Source organism: Macrotis lagotis, chromosome 7 (genome assembly GCF_037893015.1).
Source record: "Macrotis lagotis isolate mMagLag1 chromosome 7, bilby.v1.9.chrom.fasta, whole genome shotgun sequence".
Classification (NCBI taxonomy): domain Eukaryota; kingdom Metazoa; phylum Chordata; class Mammalia; order Peramelemorphia; family Peramelidae; genus Macrotis; species Macrotis lagotis.
The window spans coordinates 120,133,046-120,154,125 of record NC_133664.1 but is presented as its reverse complement, the minus strand read 5'-3'; the positions used below and the strand labels follow the sequence as shown (position 1 = coordinate 120,154,125).

At 38.3% G+C, this 21,080-nt stretch overlaps 1 protein-coding gene across 2 annotated transcripts in view; it reads left to right on the top strand.

Annotated features, from left to right (window-relative positions):
* Positions 1-14,794: 14,794 nt before the first annotated feature.
* LOC141492938 (carboxypeptidase A5-like) overlaps positions 14,795-21,080 on the top strand; it is a 32,595-nt gene continuing 26,309 nt past the window's right edge. For both annotated transcript variants that reach the window (XM_074193692.1, XM_074193691.1), the window contains exon 1: positions 14,795-14,946. The gene's annotated coding sequence lies outside the window, so the exon portion shown is untranslated. The remainder of the gene's footprint in view (positions 14,947-21,080) is intronic.

Here is a 21,080-nt window from a genome sequence, read left to right as displayed (position 1 = left end):
CTAGAGCAAAATATATTTTGCTTCAGCTGAAGTAAAAAAAGCAGGGGTAGCAATCCTTATCTCAGACAAAGCAGCAGCAAAAATAGATAGCGTTAAAGGAGATAAGGAAGGAAACTTTATCCTCCTAAAAGGTACCATAGACAATATAAGTCATTTCAATATTGAATATATATGCACCCAGTGGGACAGCACCCAAATTCTTAGAGGAGAAGCTGAAAGAATTACAGGAAGACATAGACAGCAAAACTCTACTAGTGGGAGACCTCAACCTCCCGCTATCAGTTCTAGATAAATCGAATCATAAAACAACAAGAAAGAAATTAGGGAGGTAAATAGATTGTTAGAAAAATTAGATATGGTAGACTTATGGAGAAAATTGAATGGGGATAGAAAGGAATATACCTTTTTCTCTGCAGTACATGGAACTTATACAAAAATTGACCATGTACTAGGACATAAAAACCTAATGATTAACTGCAGAAAGGCAGAAATAGTGAATACATCTTTCTCAGATCACAATTCAATAAAAGTCATATTCAATACTGGGCCAAGGAGATATAGACCCAGAACAAATTGGAAACTGAATAACCTCATTTTAAAAAATGAGTGGACCAAAAAACAAATTATAGAAAGAATTAACCATTTTATCCTAGATAATGATAATAATGAAACAACATACCAAAACCTATGGGATTCATTCAAAGCAACTCTTAGGGGATATATTATAGCTCTAAATGCTTATATGAATAAATTGGAGAAAGAGGAAATCAATGAACTAAACATGCAACTAAAAAAATTAGAGAAAGAACAAATCAAAAATGCCCAATTAAGTACCAAATTAGAAATTCTAAAAGTTAAAGGAGAAATTAATAAAATTGAAAGCAAAAAAAACTATTGAATTAATAAATAAAACCAAAAGTTGGTATTATGAAAAAACCAATAAAATTGAGAAACCTCTGGTCAATTTGATTAAAAAAAAGAAAGAAGAAAACCAAATTGCTAGTATCATAAATAAAAAAGGTGAGCTCACCACCAATGAGGAGGAAATTAAAGTAATAATTTGAAATTATTTTGCCCAACTCTATGCCAATAAATTTGATAATCTAAGTGAAATGGATGAATATTTACAAAAATATAAGTTGCCCAGGTTAAATTAAGAAGAGATTAAATACCTAAACAACCCTATCTCAGAAAAAGAAATTCAACAAGCCATTACTGAACTCCCTAAAAAAAATTCTCCAGGGCCTGATGGATTCACAAGTGAATTCTACCAAACATTTAAGGAACAATTGCTTCCAATCCTATATAAACTCTTTGGAAAAATAGGGAAAGATGGAACTCTGCCTAACTCTTTCTATGAAACCAATATGGTACTGTTACCTAAACCAGGAAGAGTTTAAACAGAGAAAGAAAATTATAGACCTATTTCCCTGATGAATATAGATGCAAAAATCCTAAATAAAACTTAGCAAAACGATTACAATAAGTTATCACTAGGATAATACATTATGATCAAGTAGGATTTATTCCAGGAATGCAGGGTTGGTTCAATATTAGGAAAACTGTTAGTATACTCAATTATATCAACAACAAACCTATCAGAAATCATATGATCATATCAATAGATGCTGAAAAAGCTTTTGACAAAATACAGCATCCATTCCTATTAAAAACACTAGAGAGTGTAGGAATGAATGGACTGTTCCTTAAAATAATTAGCAGTATCTATCTGAAACCATCAACAAGCATTATAGTCAATGGGGAGAGGCTAGAGGCATTCCCAATAAGATCAGGGGTGAAACAAGGGTGCCCATTATCACCACTACTATTCAATATTGTATTAGAAATGTTAGCATCAGCAATTGGAGAAGAAAAAGAAATTAAAGGAATTAGAATTGGGAAGGAAGAGACAAAACTCTCATTCTTTACAGATGATATGATGGTCTACCTAGAGAATCCCAAGAAATCATCTAAAAAAACTACTGGAAACAATTAGTAATTTTAGCAAAGTTGCAGGTTATAAAATAAACCCTCATAAATCCTCAACTTTTCTATATATGTCTAGCAAGATACAGCAGGAAGAGCTAGAAAGAGAAATCCCATTCAAAGTAACCTCAGACAATATAAAATATTTGGGAGTCTATTTGCCAAGACAGACTCAGAATCTTTTTGAAAACAATTATAAAACACTTCTCACACAAATTAAATTAGATTTAAATACTGGGCAAATATCAACTGCTCATGCATAGGTAGAGCTAATATAATAAAAATGACAATTCTACCAAAACTAAACTATCTGTTTAGTGCCCTACCAATCAAAATTCCAAAAAATTACTTTAACAAGTTAGAAAAAATTGTAAGTAAATTCATATGGAGAAATAAAAAGTCAAGAATTGCCAGGAGCTTAATGAAAAAAAGTGCAAAAGAAGGTGGCTTAGCCCTACCAGATCTAAAATTATATTATAAAGCATCAGTCATCAAAACTGTTTGGTATTGGCTAAGAAACAGAGTGGTGGACCAGTGGAATAGACTAGGTGTAAAAACAGGAGATGATTATAGTAATCTGCTGTTTGATAAACCCAAAGAGTCTGGCCATTGGGATAAAAACTCCCTCTTTGATAAAAATTGCTGGGAAAATTGGAAGTTAGTATGGAAGAAACTTAGATTAGACCAACACCTCACACCCTTTACCAAGATAAGATCCAAATGGTTACAGTACATAGACATAAAAAACAATACTATAAGCAAATTAGAAGATCAAGCACTAGTCTACCTGTCAGATCTATGGAAAGGGGAACAGTTTATGACTAAGGAAGAGTTGGAGAACATCACCAAAAACCAGTTAGATGATTTTGATTACATTAAATCAAAAAGCTTTTGCACAGATAAAACCAATGTAAGGAAGATCAAAAGAAATGTAGTAAATTGGGAAACTATTTTTACAACTTATGATTCTGACAAAGGACTCATTTCTAAAATATACAGAGAACTGAGTCATATTTTTAAAACAAAAAGCCATTCCCCAATTGACAAATGGTCAAAGGATATGCAAAGGCAATTTACAGATGAGGAGATCAAAGCAATCCATAGCCATATGAAAAAATGCTCTAAATCATTAATTATTAGAGAAATGCAAATTAAAGCTTCCCTGAGGTATCATCTCACACCTCTCAGATTGGCCAGTATGACCAGGAAGGATAATGATCATTGTTGGAAGGGATGTGGGAAATCTGGGACACTATTCCACTGTTGGTGGAGCTGTGAACTCATCCAACCCTTCTGGAGAGCTATTTGGAACTATGCCCAAAGGGCAACAAAAATGTGCATACCCTTTGACCCAGCAATACCACTACTGGGTCTATACCCTGAAGAGATGAGGAAAAAGGGTAAAAACATTACTTGTACAAAAATATTTATAGCAGCCCTGTTTGTGGTGGCAAAGAATTGGAAATCCAGTAAATGTCCTTCAATTGGGGAATGGCTTAGCAAACTGTGGTATATGTAAGTCATGGAACACTATTGTTCTATTAGAAACCAGGAGGGACGGGATTTCAGGGAAGCCTGGAGGGATTTGCATGAACTAATGCTGAGTGAGATGAGCAGAACCAGAAAAACACTGTACACCCTAACAGCAACATGGGGGTGATGTTCAACCTTGAAGGACTTGCTCATTGTATCAGGGCAACAATCGGGAACAATTTTGGGCTGTCTGCAAAGGAGAGTGCCATCTGTATCCAGATAAGGAGCTGTGGAGTTTGAACAGAGTACAAGGACTATTCCCTTTAATTTAGGGAAAAAAAACCAGATAGCTTATTGTCTGATCTTGTTACCTCTTAGACTTCTCTTTAAGGATATGATTTCTTTTTCATCACACCTAATTTGGATCAAGGTACAACATGGAAACAAAGTAAAGACTGACAGAGTGCATTCTGTGGGGGGGAGGGGGGAGGGAAACAAGATTGGGGAAAAATGTAAAACTCAATTAATATCTTTAATAAAAAATAAATTTAAATTAAAAAAAAGAAAGTACACACACACACACACACACACACACACACACACACACACACACACTCACAAGGAAGACTGGCCCAGTTACTGTTTGTTTTAGCTTTTTTAATTTCATCAGGAAAGCACCTCCCAGAGGGAACATTTCCTTTACCAAAGCTGGTCAATAATCATTCTGCAATTTATAATCTCAGAGTTGCCTGGGGGACTGAGAAGTTCACCCAGTGTTTGTCAGAAGACAAACTTGAACCTAAGTTTTCCTCAATTTCATTTTTACTGCACTAACTCTTGGCCTGTTATTTACTTTTTAACAGAGAGGGAAACTGAGGTATGGAATTGTTAGGTGACTCATTTAAGATTCCACATTCAGTGGGGAGAAAAATTCTAGCTTCAAATCTTAGATTAAAGCCTAGGTTCCTCGACTTGAAAAGAAAACAAAAAAAAATGCTGTAAGTAGTAGGAAGTTCTGCCTTGCTCTTCTGTCAGTATATCTGCAAAGACTTAGATACGTCGTATAAGCCAATCTTCTCAAAAATACTTCATTCAAGAAGTCAGAAAGTGAAGAATTCACCAGCAATAGAAAAATGTAACTTTTCTTTTCTCAATTAAGAGTATGATAAGTCATTGGTCCATTCCATAGTATCACATATGATGATGCAGCTGGCAGGGCTGGCTGTACAGGTATCAGGTATAGGACAGGGTCTGTTTTCTGTGGTTGACTGGAAAGTGCAGACAGTGAAGGCATCTTTTGGGTTCTTTAACCAACTGAAGTAACCAGCCCCAGTGGGGACCTTCCAGGAAAAAGCAGTTTTTTGATTGTCTATATTTGCAGGTGAGAGTGAGCACAATCCATTTCCCCTACAGTAAACTTGGTCATATGCTTCTGTGAATTTATCTAAGCTGCTTGTTGGACAAGTCCAGACTTCATGCAACTATCAAAATAACTTTTTTTTTGCAAGGTTTTGAGTTTTATAATTTTTCTCCCTCCCTCCCTTCCCTCCTCCTCCTCCTCCTCCCCTCCCCCTCCTTTCGGCATAATTCCAAATTGCTCTCCAGAAAGGTTGGATCATTCACAGCTCCACCAACAATGCATTAGTGTCCCAGATTTCCCACATCCTCTCCAACACTGATCATTTTGTTGTTGTTGTTTTTTGCAAGGCAATGGAATTAAGTGACTTGCCCAAGGTCACATAGCTAGGTAATTATTAAGTGTTTGAGGTCACATTTGAGCTCAGGTCCTCCTGACTCCAGGGCCAGTGCTCTATCCACTACACCACTTAGCTGTCCCAATCATTATTCTTTCTAGTTATATTGGTCAACTGAGAGGTGTGAGGTGGTACCTCAGAGATGCTTTAATTTGTATTTTTCTAATTAATAATGATTTAGAGAAGTTTCTTATGTGACTCAAAATAAATTTTTTTTAAGGCACAAATCTGACCATATCATGCCCTTGCTCCATGGTCTTCAGAAACTCACTATTTGTGATTCAGTCATGTTTGACTCTTCATGAACCTATTTGGGGTTTTCTTTGCAAATAAGTAGTGTTCAGATAGAGAACTGACCTTGGAATCAGGAAGACTCATCTTTTTGTGTTCAAATCTGATTTCAGACACTTTCTAGCTCTGTGACCCTGGGTAAGACACTTAACATTGTTTGCTTTACTTAACCCTGTATCTCTATCAAGAAAACCCCAAATGAGGTCACAAAGAGTTGGACATGACCAAAATAACTAAAAAACCAATAACATGGTAAAGATACTAGAATGACTTACCATTTCCTTCTCCAGCTCCTTTTACAGATGAGGAAACTGAAGCAAATAGGGTTAAGAGACTTGACCACACACATAACTGAAAAGTGTCTGAGATCAGATTTGAACTCGAATCTTGACTCTACACCCAACTGCCTAACTGCCCAACTCCCTCTTATCTCAGAATTTAAGGCCTGTCATATCCTGTCTTTCCAGTCCTATTTCACATGACTTTACTCACTCCAATTGCACAACTGCTTGTTCTCCAGACACAGTATTCTACCTTCTGTCTCTGTGTTGGCATAGCTGGACTCCCCACATGCCTAGAAAATATGATCTCTTCATGTTTGCCTTTTAGAATTTTCCTCCTACCTCTGCTTGGGTACCACCTCCTCCTTGGAGCTTGCTCTGTCGATACCAAAGCCCTTCTCCCCAGGTTGTAAAGAACTCTCTCTGTTCCCAAGTTATCATTTATTTATTTATCTGTGGACATATTGCAGCCCTTCAGCATCAGTCAACAATCAACCAGCATTTATTAAGTTTCTACTAGGCACCAGCCTCTATGCTAGACACTGGGGTTACAAATACAGGGAATGCAACAAACTCTAGTCTTGAGGAGCTTTTATTGAATAGGAATACAAATGTATTTACAAAATAATTATGGGTCAGCCCTGGAATGAGAAGGACCTGAGTTCAAATCAGACCTCAGACACTTACCAGCTTTGGACAAGTCATTTAACCCCATTTACCTCAGTTTCTCTATTTGTCAAATGAGCTAGAGAGGAAAATACCAAGCCATTTGCCAAGAAAACCCCAAAAGGGGTCATGAGGAATCAGACACAACTGAAATGACTGAACAACAACAATTAAAGAGGAAGGGAGGTTACTAGCACTTGACTAGATCATGAAAGTCTTTAGGTAGAAAGTGGTGCTTTAGATGCCCATCTTGGAGAAATAGAGGAAGTCGGTGATGTGGGGTGAGGAGGGCATGTATCATCCATGGGGGCCTGCCAATGCAGGACTTAAGAACAGGGCTCCCCCTGCTTTCTGTCTTTGAGTCCCAGCATCCAGCATAATAAATTGCATGATTAAATTAATTGAAAACCATACTAATACTTCTGTTTTTATTGATAGAGAAATTTTTTCCCTTTGAGTATTACCCTCTATATTAAAAAGATATTGGGTGAAGCTGGGGGTGGGATGGGGTGGCACACTCCTATAATCCCTGCTCGGTTGGACCCGCATGTATCTGGGCAACATCATATGCCAAATGTGGCATCATCACCCCGTCCCCTGCTCCCTTCTGCCCTAAGAGACTCTGATGTCCTCTGGTGAGGACACCAGAAGATGGGCTGCTTTCCCTTATGGGATGCTCAGCAGGATGTCTCCACTGCCTTGGGCATTGGCATCTACCTTTTGGAACGGAACCTCTCTGCTGAGGCTCTGGTTATCTCCATATAAAGAAACTCTTTTTCGAGAGATCAGAAAATTCCTTTTAATTCTAAGGAGCCTGAGTCTCTTCAAAACTGCCTAGGTGAGGGGGGCAGCCAGGTGGCACAGTGAATAGAGCACCGGCGCTACAGTCAGAAGGACCTGAGTTCAAATCTGTCCTCAGACACTAAATAATGGCCTAGCTGTGTGACCTTGGGCAAGTCACTTAACCCCACTGTCTTAAATAAATAAAAAAAATTTAAAAAAAACTTCCTAGGTGAGGTGAGGTTATATGGAGGAGAATTTTGCATTCCCATCATAACCTAGGCATGATGCAAATTACCCCAGGAGCAAGATAAAATGAGGCTAGGTGCAGCTCTTAACCTTTACTGTACTTCTAGACTCTCTCCCCTCTCCCCCACCCCATTCCACCCCATCTGCCTCCAGCAATCTAGTCTACTCCCTACATATAAAATGGAAACAAAGCACTCTTGGGGCCACCCTACAGGATTATTATGAGGAAAGTGCCTTGTGACTATTAAATCATCATACAAATGGGACTTATGATTTCAATGTCCCTAAAGAGATGATTTAGACACAATAGGAGCTCAATAACACATTCTAATTTGATTCATAACAGGACAGGAATTTAAGAACCACATAATCAACCCTACCCAACTAGAGAGAACAGCAAAAGAAGAAATAAATAAGTTCCAAGAGAAACTGTGGGGGGAGTCCAGGGGCACACATGCATGTTAGAGCATATGAGAATTCCTAGGAAGACAAAATATAAGATTAAATATCCAAATTATAGGCAGGAAAAATCTGGCTTTTAATTAGATGTTTAAATATCTTCTCCAGTAACAATCTTCTTGGATGCCTTATGGTGGGGAGAGGTGGTGGTGGCTAATCCTATGTGCTCGAAGGCTGAGCCAACAGAGTTTAAACTCTGGCAGACCCAACCGAGGTAGGAAGGTCTACAACAGGCCAAGTAATAACTATGTCATAGTCATTCAAAGACCAACTTAAATAAATTTATTTGGGCAATTGGTTGACATTGGTTAAGGGTCCTGTGCTTTGAGTTAGAAAGACAAGTCCAACAACTGAATCAGTATTTACTAGCCCTGTCACTGAGAAAGACATTATGAATCTTTGTGATTCTTAGTTTCATCACTGATAAAATGGGAATATACGGGCCTCAAGTGATGTTGTGTGATGAAAATAGAATGATGTCAAGGACTTTGCTAGTACTAATTATTCTTATTACCATCAACATAGTGGGCTAGTTGTTGAGTTTTTAGTCACAGAAACTCATGAAGATCATCTATTAGGTAAAGAAACAAGGTGTAGTCTTATAGAAAGTGTACCAGATTTGATGATGATGAGGGGCTGGAATTCAAATTCCACCTTTCAGATACTTTCTGTTTGTGTGCCTATGGATAAGTCACTTAACTGTGAAGCCTTGGTTTTCTCATCTATACAATGGAGTGACATTCCATCTGCCTTTGAAGCTTTATACTCTATCCCTTTTTTATGCCCTAGAACAGGACAGTCCAAAATGTAGCTGCCTGTGGGTTTACTAAATGATTTAGTAAATGAACTACAGAAGAACTCTCACTAAAATGGCAAATCAAAATATAATCTCTATTGTTTTAATAAAAACTCTTAAAAGTAAGGTTGGACAGCCCTGCCCTATCTATCTCACATAGTTGTCATAAAAAAAATCCAAGAATAATAATTAAAATTTATGTAGTGCTTTAGGGCAACTAGGTGGTATGCCCAACTTGGAGTCAGGAAGATTCCTGTTCTTGAGTTCAAATCTGGCATCAGATACTTACTGACTGTGTGGCTCTGGGTGAGTCACTTTAGACCTTGTTTGCCTCAGTTTCTCTATCTGTAAAATGAGCTGGAGAAAGAACTAACCATTCTAGTACTTTATTTTAGATTTTTTTTTTTTTGCAAGGCAATGGGGTTATGTGGCTTGCCGAAGGCCACACAGCTAGGCGATGATTAAGTGTCTGAGGCCGGATTTGAACTCAGGTCCTCCTGACTCTATCCACTGTGCCACCTAGCCACCCCCACTCTAGTACTTTTGCCAAAAAAAAGTGCGATAAGATTTTCAAAGAGTGTTATAGATATTGTCTCACTTGACCCTCACAACAATTCAGGTGCTATTATGATCATCATTTTATAGTTGAGAAGAGGCATAGAGATGGTTAGTCATTTAGCCAGATCCCCACAGCTAGTAAATGTCTAAGCCATATTGTCTAAGGTAATGTATGTACAAAACAGAAAATTTTAAGTATTATAGAAATGCCAGCTATTATTATTATTATTACTACCAGGGTATGAAGGGGTTATGATTTGCCTAAATAAAAAGGAGTAACCATGCTGGTTAAATCTTGGTCCCTAAAAATAGAAGGTAATTTTTATTTCTTTGATAGGTGGGTGGACGGAGTAAGGCCTTAGAGAGAGGCCAGGTTGCATCCCCTTGCTTCTGCCATTTCGGACAACCATCTGAAACTGAGTGCAATGCTGCCATGTTCTCTGTAAATGGGAAAGTAGCACTCCCACTAGGAGCTGCAGCATTAGTGGTTACCTAGAACCAGAACACTCCTTTGCTCAGAAGTCATCAGTTGACCCCTTCACCAATTGATTCAAACCCATTCATGTTGAATTCTTCACTCTTGCATTTTGTGTTTCACTATCACACAAGTACATCTGTAGGTTGGTACAATAAATATGGGCTTTTGCTTTGCTTACCTAAGGGAGTAGGATTCTTCTTGAAAAGAATTCTGAAGGCTAAAGTGAACTGCAAATTTCGCTTTGATAAGGTAGCATAGTACAAATGCCATTCTTGGCTTAAGTGACCCCTTGTTTCTAATTGCAGCCATAAAACCTTGTTGTTTGAGTTGGAACATAAACAATTTTGGGAACCCAGGTCAGCTGTTGCCTCTTAGATGTTTCTTTTACTTTCAGGTTCTTTTGCAGGGATCTTGCGCCTGGCTTCTCTGTAATCTGTAAATAGTTTAGATAACAGTTTTTCCACTTCTGTAGATGTATAAGAGATGCAAGTGAAACTTGCTAGATAAGAAGAAATTTCAGGACACACACAATTTTGCAATTGCTGCAAAAACTTGTATAATTATGATGCTTCTTTATTTGGAAGCATGTTGCTTTTGTTCCGTCATGTCTAACTCTTTTTGACCATATTGGAGTTTTCTTGGTTAAGATAACAGAGGTGTTTGTTATTTTCTTCACCAGTTTATTTTCTAGATGAGGAAACTGAGGCAAACAGGATCACAGAACTAGTAAATGTCTAAGGCTGGATTTGAACTCAGGTCTACCAAATTCTAGGTCTGATATGCTATCCATTGTGCCATGGATTTGGAAGCATAGCCCTGTGGATTATTACCTTGACAAAGTCATAAATTGAGTTTTGCAATCTCAGAAAGGCAATCCAGCCTGATCTCATCCTCTTATTCAATGTTGGACCCTATTTATTGTATCATCTGCCTCTTTGAACCCACGTTATACTGGTTGTCCTTTCCAAGTATATGTTGTAATCTGGGTAATGGACATCCTTCATCTTCTTGGATTTTCCTCTGTGGATGATCAAGCCAAACTCCTTTGAATGACTTCAATGCTCAGGATCATTGATGCAATCAGGATGGAGTTATTCATAAATATTAACATCTGGAGGACCTTATTATTGATTAGGAATCCCTCTTTAATGTGGATTAATTTAATTAAATTAATTTTAAATTAATTTAATTTGTTTAATCCCCTCTATTCCAGTGGGGATCATCTTTAATTGGCACAGATCTATTTGCTCTAAGCATCTCCTAATATTTTTGAATAGAGGGTCACCAATGGTTTTATTCCTGTTGTTATATCTTTCAAAAAATTTGGAATGATTTTGATGATTAGATGAAACCTTCCTCAATCCTACTACTTACCAGAATTCCAAGGAGTAATTCTCTCCTTGAATTACTGTGATTTTGTTTTTATTCTATACCTATGTACTTATTGTCCTCATGTTGGAATGTAAGCTCCTTGAGGACACAGACTGTCATATTTTTGCTTTTTTTTTTATCTCCAACACTTTGGTAAATGGTTGGCATCCAATAAATATTTATGGATTGGTGATTGATTGGAAGAAATACATTTTGTAGGAAAAAACTGTAAGGGGGTGACTAGGTGGTACAGTGGATAGAGCACTGGCCCTGCAGTCAGGAGTATCTGATTTCAAATCTGGAATCTGGCCTCAGACACTTAATAATCACCTAGCTGTGTGGCCTTGGGAAAGCCACTTAACCCCATTTGCCTTGCAAAAAACAAAAAAAGAAAAAAAGAAAGAGAAAAAAGAAAAAACCTGTAAGATGACATTTTGTTGAATTAATTTTTAAAAAACATAATCAACTAAACAATGAGCATAGTATAGTCAGTTATGAAAAGGTAAAGATAGGATCCACAGTTGAATGTCAATTAGTCAATAAGCCTACATTAAACCCCTGCTAAATGCTGGGGATACAAAGAAAGGCAAAAGACAGTCCTTCCCTTCGAGGAACTCATAATTTAATGCCTCCTTTCCTGATGTATTCTCATCCTGGATGCCCTCCAGATGTAAGTCAAGTCATCACCCTCCTGATGTCATTGGTTCTCTTCAAGAACTAAGGATGAACAACAACAAGCTTTTTAGTTTTATAATTTCCTTATAAGTACTTTTGGGTCTGTGATGTTGGGTTAGAAATGCTTTCTAAAAATTCTCGAATTATTTAAACAAGTAGATAATTAAAAATGTGAAATTAATGACAGAAATAACGCCATTATAATAATTTTATAAAGAAATTTAATCACTATGAATTAATTATCACATCAAGAATATTGACGGAGCTTAGAAGATAGAGCTTTTAGGTAGCAAATATCTGATTTAATTGCCAAATGACATTGGGTTGAAATAAAAATTTGTTACAAAATCTTATGAAGTATGTATAAAGGGAGTGGTGTTTCTTGCCTTCTCAATGAGTTGGGGTAGAGGAGGGAGGAGGAGAATTTGGAACTGAAAATAAAAATGAATTTTTAAAAAGTAAAACAAAAAAGCAAAATCTTAAGAGAAAGGATGATGGACAGTTATTAGTAGCCTCTTTTCATAAAATAGTAGTGAAGGATAAAATCAGTCTAAAGATACCTTGGCCAGAAGTCATTCTAAAGTCATTCTAAAGGCATTTAAGGATGAAAATGAAGTTGGGATTTTTGTGGTAGGCACATCCCCAGCTGTTGCACAAACAAGACCCTCTTATCTCCTGACTCCAAACATTTTCTCTGATTGTCCCTACCTGGAATTTTTACCTTTTGACCTCTCTGGCTTCTTTAAGTCTCAACTAAAATCCCATCTTTTACAGGAAGTCTTTTCTAACCTTTTTAATTCCAGTGCCTTCTTTCTGTTATTTCCTATTTATCCTGTATGTAGGTTGTTTGTGCCTATTTGTTTGTTATCCCCACCCCCATTAAATTATAAACTCCTTGAGGACAGGAAATGTGTTTTAATCTTTTATTCCTAGTGCTTATCACTGGTACCTAGTAAGTGCTTAATAAATTCTAGCTGACCTTGGGCAAGTCACTTAACCTCACTGCTTTACAAAAACAAGTACAAAATAAATTCTAGCTGGTTGAATGATGCTGATGGAATACGCTATGTACAGACTGTGAACCCTGAAACTAAACAGCTTAAAAATTAGGGTTCAAATAAATTCTCTAAGTTCTTACCTTTAAAGTAATGATGACACTGAACTGGTAGAAAAGGGAAATATTTATGCAAAAACAAAGAAGAGGGAAAATTCTTAACCTCTTTTGTGGCCTGACAATGAAGGTTACACAGTCTCATCAAAGGTTATCATCCTTGTACAATACTCTGATGAATTATTATCTTTTCCTGGCAGGACACATCTTCCAGGATCCTGATCATTGTCTACCTGAGGAGGAGATACCTAGGAGTCTTCTTACCTAGTGGCAAAGATGACTGAGATGTGAAGTCTGAGTATGCACTAGAGAAATCAGGTTTTTACCAATATAGTATTGAGAAACATATTATACTTGGACAATAGATAAGTAAATATATGATGACTAGTGAAGGTGAGAACTCTCAGTTCCATGAGGGAGAGAAGGGTATAGACCAGGGCAAGACTTCTTAAGGGAACAGTAACTAAGCTGAGCTTTGAGGGGAAAAGAAGAGTTTTAAGAGTCAATATATCAGTTTGTAAAGTCATCTCAAATTTTCCAGATTTCTTCATACTCATTATTTTTTATGATGCTATAATTACATGTAATTGATGATAATGATGATGTTTATCCTTCCTTCTCAGAGGACAATGGCATCAGGGAGGTGATACCATGATAAGTAATAGAATTGGATTGGAGTGAAGGGGTGCTGTGCTAAGTCACCAGCCTCACTTTCTCCTCTAGGGACCATCTGGGTCTAGTGGCATAAACCACAATTTCTTTAACCATTCCATAATCAATGGGCACTTTCTTGGCTTTAGCAATCGAATAATCTAATGGGGAAGACAACATGTAAACAAATATAGATAAATAAGCTATACACAGGATAAAAGAGAGATAATTAAAGGAGAGAAGGTGCTGGAATCCAAAGGGGTTAGGGAAGGCTTCCTGTGAAGATGGGATTTTAGAAAAAAGCAAGGAAGCAGAAGAGGGAGAACTTTCCAGGTATAGGGGACAGCCAGAGAAAATGCCTTGAGCTGAGAGATGGTGTATTTTATTTGTGGGACAGCTAGGAGGCCAGGGTCATTGAACTGAAGAGCAAGGTATAAGAAGACTAAAAAGGGAGAAGGGAGCTGGGTGGCATAGCAGATAGAGCACCAGACCTGGAGTCAAAGAAGACCTGAGTTCAAATTTTACCTCAGTCACTTCACCTCAGGCAATCTAGCCTGATCTCATCCTCTTATTCAATGTTGAACCCTTATTGCCCATTTGTATCACCTCTCTCTTTGAGCCCAAGTTATATTGATTGCCCTTTCCAAGCATATGTTGTAATCTGGGTAATGGACATCCTTCATTTTCTTGGACTTTCCTGTGTGGATGATTAAGTCAAACTCCAAAGACCTGAGTTCAAATCTTACCTCAGACACTTATTAACTATGTGATCCTTGACAAATCACGTAGGTGAACGTTATTTGTTTCGTATCCTTATCTGTAAAATGAGCTGGAGAAGGAAATGGCAAACCATTTTGATATCTTTAGAACATCAAATATGGTCTTGAAGAGTCTGAAACAACCAAACAATAACAAAAGGTTATGAAATACTTTGAACACCAAATAAAAGTCCTGTTTGGTGTTTTTTTTTTAATAGAGGGTTAGAATGCAGTCTGGGAACTATAACGTAATGGGACATTCTGGCTCCCATTTGGTATCTCTTAACTTCATTTGATTTTCCTCCTAAGATTTGTAAGTACAGGAGAAATGGGGCAAAGATGATGATCGTGGATGCAGGTCACTTTTCAAAGGTAGAAGAGAAAGAACTCCATGGCACCTGCCCCTCCCCCATTTTGGATACTAAGTTTTTGACAGTTGGACTCTGCCACCCGGCCCATAGACCCTGCAGCATTTTTTCAGCCTTGTCTTTCAGAGGTGGACTTTTGGGACAGACAAAAATCTGGTGAAATTTTAGATCACGGAGGGCAGTGCTTCTCTGGCTGCAAGCAGGAGAGACTGGGGCGCTCAGGGAGTTTTCTAAGTCCAGGGTGAGTTAACTGCATGTATCTGACCATAGCTGGACTGGGAACCAGCAAGTTTGTGACCAGAGATTAGATCTTCTCTTCACTTGATTCCAGACTTCTGGCCAGAAGTGTGGAAGTAGACATTATCCCAAATGGGATTTTTCCATGTTTGGAGGATTCAAGTAGGAAAGACTAATGGAAATGGAGGCTGTGTTGCATATGATATCAACTTTGATATTAAAATACTTGTGGTTTATTTTTACATTTTGATGGAATGCATCTCTAATAGTATCATAGACTTAGAGATGGAAAAGAACACACACACACAAACACACACACACACACACACACACATGTCAGAATCAGTAATATTCCATTCAGGGGCAGAGCTGGGCACTGACTGGCAGATTGAGATCCTGACCTGATTTAACTCATCTAGCATTTTCTAGTATGGGCTGGTAGTGATTATATATAAGCTAGAAACTTTACAATCCTTGGGTCTGTAATTGTGCTTCTATATGAATTCATTTCAATTCTATAAACATTGATTAGGGCCCTTTACTATCTGCCAGGCTGATTGGTAGGTAGCTGGGTGTGGAGTCAGAAAGAAAGGAGTTCAAATCTGGCCTCAGACACTTATTAGCTGTGTGACCTTGGGCAAGTTGCTTGACTCTGTTGACCTCAGTTTCTTCATCCGTAAAATGAGCAAGAGAAGAAAATGGTAAACTATTCCAGTATCTCTGCCAAGAAAACCCAAAGTAGGTCACTAAGAGTCAGACACAACTGAAACAACTGAGCAACCATACCTGTAATAGAGGATTGGAAAATGGCCAGGCCTGCCTTCAAGGAGATTACAATTCACCTGGGTGGGGGGGGGGCTGAGAAAAGAACAAAAATAGCTCTAATACTTCTAGTTTTGCCTTGGGCAAGTCATTTAATCTCTCTGGGTCTCAATTTCTTCATTTGTAAAATGAAGGGATTAGACTAGGATAGCCTCTTAGCTGACCTTTCAACTTTAGATCAATGATTTCTATTTTTTTTTTAGTAGGTTTTTGAAAGGAAGGGGGTTAACTGGCTTGCCCAAGGTCACACAAGCTAAGTTATTAAGTATCTGAGGCTGCATTTGAATTCAGGTCCTCCTGACTCCAGGGCCAGTGCTCTATCCTCTGTACCACCCAGATGATCCTATGTGTTTTTGTTGTTGATTTTTAATCCTGTAGGATTATAAATGCAGACCTGGATTGATCACCAGAGTATTAACTCCTTGAAAACTGGGACCATCTTTTGCCTTTTTTTTTTTTTTTTTGGATCCCCATCCCTTAACACTGTGCTTAATATGTACACGTAGGTAATGCAGTTTGGAACTCAGGTGGTGAATGAGATAGGGTTTGAAAAATGAAAGAATTCATGAAGACTTCCAAATGGAGTTATAAATTTTGAATAGAGGGCCTTCTACCAACCCCCAGGAGAGCCTCTAGTTGCAGGGAGCACCAAACCTAGGTGTAATTTTTCTTTTATAAACAAAATCAAAGAGAGGGCCTTCTAGCCCAGATTCACCCAAAGTCACCTGCAAACCCTAAAACTGAAAATCTTAAAAATATAGTTATAAAATAAATATAAAATAAAATGAATAAAACAAAATGATAGAAAATATACATTAGACATGAAGCTTTATTTTCTGGGATCTACCTCTAAAACTTAAATGGACACCATTTCAAAAAAATGACCATGTCAAACTAGGAAAGGAGTTGATATTTTAAGCAGAAACAGAGAATAGGAAAAATTATTAACGTACTTTGGGACTTAATTATGAGAGTTGCCCAATATCTATGCCCATAACGATTCCTCAAAGACGATCATATTTGTCTATACTATAGATGTTGTCTATTCTGGTGGTCTCTTCCTGGCAGGACAAGTCTCCCAGCATCCTGATCATTGTCGTCCTGGGTTTGTCATTAACAATAGTTTTAATTTCTTACTGGTTTGGTAAGGTGTTGAATACTGCCTAAGAAGTTGATTTTTTATTAGAATTATAGTTTTGGTGGGCAGCTAGGTGGCTCAGTGGATAAAGCACCGGCCCTGGAGTCAGGAGTACCTGGGTTCAAATCTGGTCTCAGACACTTAATAAATAATTACCTAGCTGTGTGGCCTTGGGCAAGCCATTTAACCCCATCTGCCTTGCAAAAAAAAAGAATTATAGTTTTGAGAAATTATACTGTGACACACCCAAGTAGCAGAGTTAGAATCCCAACCTGCATTTTGTGCTTGTTCTCTTGTATATTATATATTTTATGTATAAAATATATAATAGCTGCTAGGCTCTAGATGTTTCCACTATGAAGTCATATTTGTCCTGCAGTGTGATGGCTTTCTGACCACATGGGGTAAAAATGCTGTCTCTCCTGTCCTGAAGTGCTTTGTTGATGAACTAAAGACGGGGGATGGATGAACCTCATCAGTCAGCCCCCTCCTGGAGGCCCTGCCCAGGCTGCAGCGGTGCCCCTTAGGCTGTAGGCCCTGACCTACCAGTAGGAAGCAGCAGGGCAATGCTTCTAGCCCCCCACACCCCCTGCCCTTTGGCTGGTGGATCTGAGAGGCCAGACCCTGTCCTGCTGGGTGCTGAGTAGTTGCACGGAGGGCTTGGGGAGTGGGGGGGACCTCTGGGGGCACTAGGGGCAGCAACCTGCTCAGGGGGGCTGGGAACTTCTATCTCCTCAGCGGGACCTTGAGCAATATAAACCACTGAGTGGAAGGGAAGAAGCCTTTATTAAGTCCCTATTGTATATCAGGACTGTAATAAGCAAATATTACCTCATTCTAGTCTCATAACCATTCTGAGAGGTGGACGTTATTATTATCCTTAATTTAATTTCCTTCCTTACTGCTTGTGTGACCTTGGACAAATCAAGGTGATTCTAGTTCTCTGTGTGACCTTGGGCACAATAGTACTGTAAAAGAGGAGGGAAGAAGCCTTTACTAAGCACCTACTATATGCTAGGCAGTGTGCTAAGCCAAATATCTCCTCCTTCCTGCCTGTGTGACCTTGAACAATCAAGGAGACTCTCTGGTCCTCTGGGTGACCTTGGACTCAAAAATATTGTGAAAGGGAAAGGAAGAAGCTTTTGCTAAGCACCTACTGTATGCTAGGCACTGTGCTAAGCAAATATCTCCTCATTCCTGCCTGTGTGACCTTGGACAAGGTGACGCTCTGAGTGACCCTGAATAGGTAGCATGGTAAAAGGGAGGGAACAAGCCTCTATTAGGCACCTGCTGTATGCCAGGCGCTGTGCCAAGAGTTTTACAAATGTTATCTCATTTTATCTTCACAATAACCCTGGGAGGTAGATGCTGTCATTATCCTTAATTTAATTGGGTGACCTTGGACAAATCAAGCCTACTCTCTGCATCTTGGGAGGTTTTTTTTTTTTAGGTTTTTTGGCAAGGAAAATGGGATTATGCGGCTTGCCCAAGGCCACACAGCAAGATAATTATTAAGTGCCTGAGGTCAAATTTGAACTCGGGTACTCCTGACTCTAGGCCTGGTGCTCTATCCACTATGCCACCTAGCTGCCCCTACTCTCTGCATCTTGACTACCCCATCTAAGTGAGATATTTCTCTTTAAAGTAGGGGTTTGTTGACTTTTTTAGGTCATGGTGGACTCCTTTGGCACTTTTATTTTCATTATCTTCTAGATCAAGGTGGGGAACTTTTTTCTGTCAAGAGCCATTTAGATATTTATAATATCATTTGAGAACTATACAAAATTATCATCTTAATAATTATCCTGCTATATTTGGTCAAGTATTTAATTAATTTGCCTCTAAATAGCTCCTAAATTTATTAACTTTTGAGTCCTTCCTCTGGTTACCAGAGCAGCGTCAGACCATGGTTTTGGCCAGCCTTATACTGACCAGACGTTCTCCGCCTTGCTCTAGGGGACCCTGCCTCAGAATATGTTTTTAATTTCACAATAGAAGGAAATACTAACTTTCAGTGAGAGGTTAGTGGAAATAAAGGTGGATATTAGAGGCCATTTAGTTCAACCTCGTTATTTTACAGATGGGGAAGCCCAAGACCCAGGGAGGTTGGATCCTTTGCCTAAAGTCACATGGTCATCTAATGGATAATTATAGCACTTCATTACCAGGGTAGTGGTGAGAATCAAATGAAATAATATTTGTTAAAAAAAAAAAAAAGAAAGGGCGGCTAGGTGGCGCAGTGAATAGAGCACCAGCCTTGGAGTCAGAAGTACCTGGGTTCAAATCCAACTTCAGACACTTAATAATTACCTAGCCATGTGGCCTTGGGCAAGCCACTTAACCCCATTGCCTTGAAAAATCTAAAAAAAAAATAGAGCTTGACATACAATAGGTGCCTAATAAATGCTTGCTTGCTTCCCTTCTTGCTTTTTTCCTGGTCTATGATTTGACCTAGTATCCAAAACCCCCCCTAGTCCCAGAGAACAGGGATCTGGCCTCAGTTTAAAAAGTACTGTTGGCAGTCGGTGCTGATGTTGTAAATGAAATGTGCAGACCAGAGGGCTGGTACCAAAGGGAGGGCAGGCCTAGGTTAGCAAATGATGCCTAGTTTCTCAGTCATTCTTAGCTACCCCACATGATGATTTCATTTATCTCTCTTGCCTCTTGAATGCTAACTACCTTCAGAGTTCACCTGTCCTCTCTGATTAGAATAGTGTTGTGTCTGACTCTCCATGAGTTCATTTGGGGTTTTCTTGGCAGAGACACTGGAGTCATTTTCTTCTCCAGTCCATTTCACAGATAAGGAAACTGAGGCAGTTAAGGGACTTTCTCAGGATCGCCCAGCTAGTAAGTGTCTGAGGCCAGATTTGAACTCAGGAGGATGAGTCTTCCTGACTCCAGGGCTATGTCACCTTGCTCCCCAGAATAGTGTGTGTATATATAATATACACAAACACACAGACACACATACATATATACACGTATACATATATTTAAATATAGAAGTGAATAAATATTAGAATAATGTGAATAGTATTTTTTTCATCATTACTCCTTTGGAATTATCTTGGATGCAATGAAATATTTTAAATAAATAAAGACCCTATTAAATAATGAGCACTTGTCTAGTTTTGATAATATCAGTCTTTGAACAAGAGAAAATAAAGGACTCCGCTAAAAAATTGCAATTTGGACTCTGTTCTGAAATATAGCAGGAGCAATCTGTGTCTTCAACTTTTTATTCCATAACTTAGGTTTATACAGAGAGTTTTGCAAAGTTTGCAAATTGCTTTTCTTACAATCCTGGGAAATGCTTGTAGTGGTAATTATAATAAAGATGATTATAGCTACCATTTAGATAGTACCGATTTGGGACCAGGAATTATGTCGAGCATTTTACAATTATTATTTCATTTGATCCTCACAACCACCCTGGAGGATAGGTGTCATTCTTATTTCCATGGAGAAACTGAGGCAGGTGGTGATTAAATGATTTACTCGGGGTCACCCAGAGAGTATTTGAAGTTAGATTTGAATTTGTTTCTTTTTGATTCCAGACCCTGTTGCAAGTAGGAAATATAAGGAATATTACTCAGATTAAGTCACTGGAACTCAGAAAGAGGTTCAATAATTTGACTCTGGTTACACAACTCATAATTAGAACTTGCACTTGGTCCAAGTCCTTCAAGTTGTGCAAACTATTTTTGATTCCTTATCTCATTGGATCCTCACAACAAATTTGCTGCTATTATTTCCAATTTACAAAATGGAGAAACAGCCTCAAGAGAGATCCAGGGATTGGGTCCAGGACTGAGCAGCTAGGAAATGTCTGAGGCTAGATTCCATCCCCAGGTCTTCCTGACTCCAAGCCCCCATGCCCACCACGTACGTCTATCTCCTCTGTTATAAATATGTCAGTGACTCAAGACTCCCAGTCCTCCTGATAAGGTCTATCTCACTTGATTCTAAGTCATCCTTTTTTTTCCCCCTGTGGACCCCTTTTACTCTTCCCCAAACTTCCACTAATAATAATGATAATAACAATAAAAAGTCAATATTTATATGCCACCTACAATGTGTTAGACATTATTATAAGCACTTTACAAATATTACCTCTCTCTTTTTTTTCTTCACAACACTCCTGGGAGATAGGTGTTATTATTATTATTATTATTATT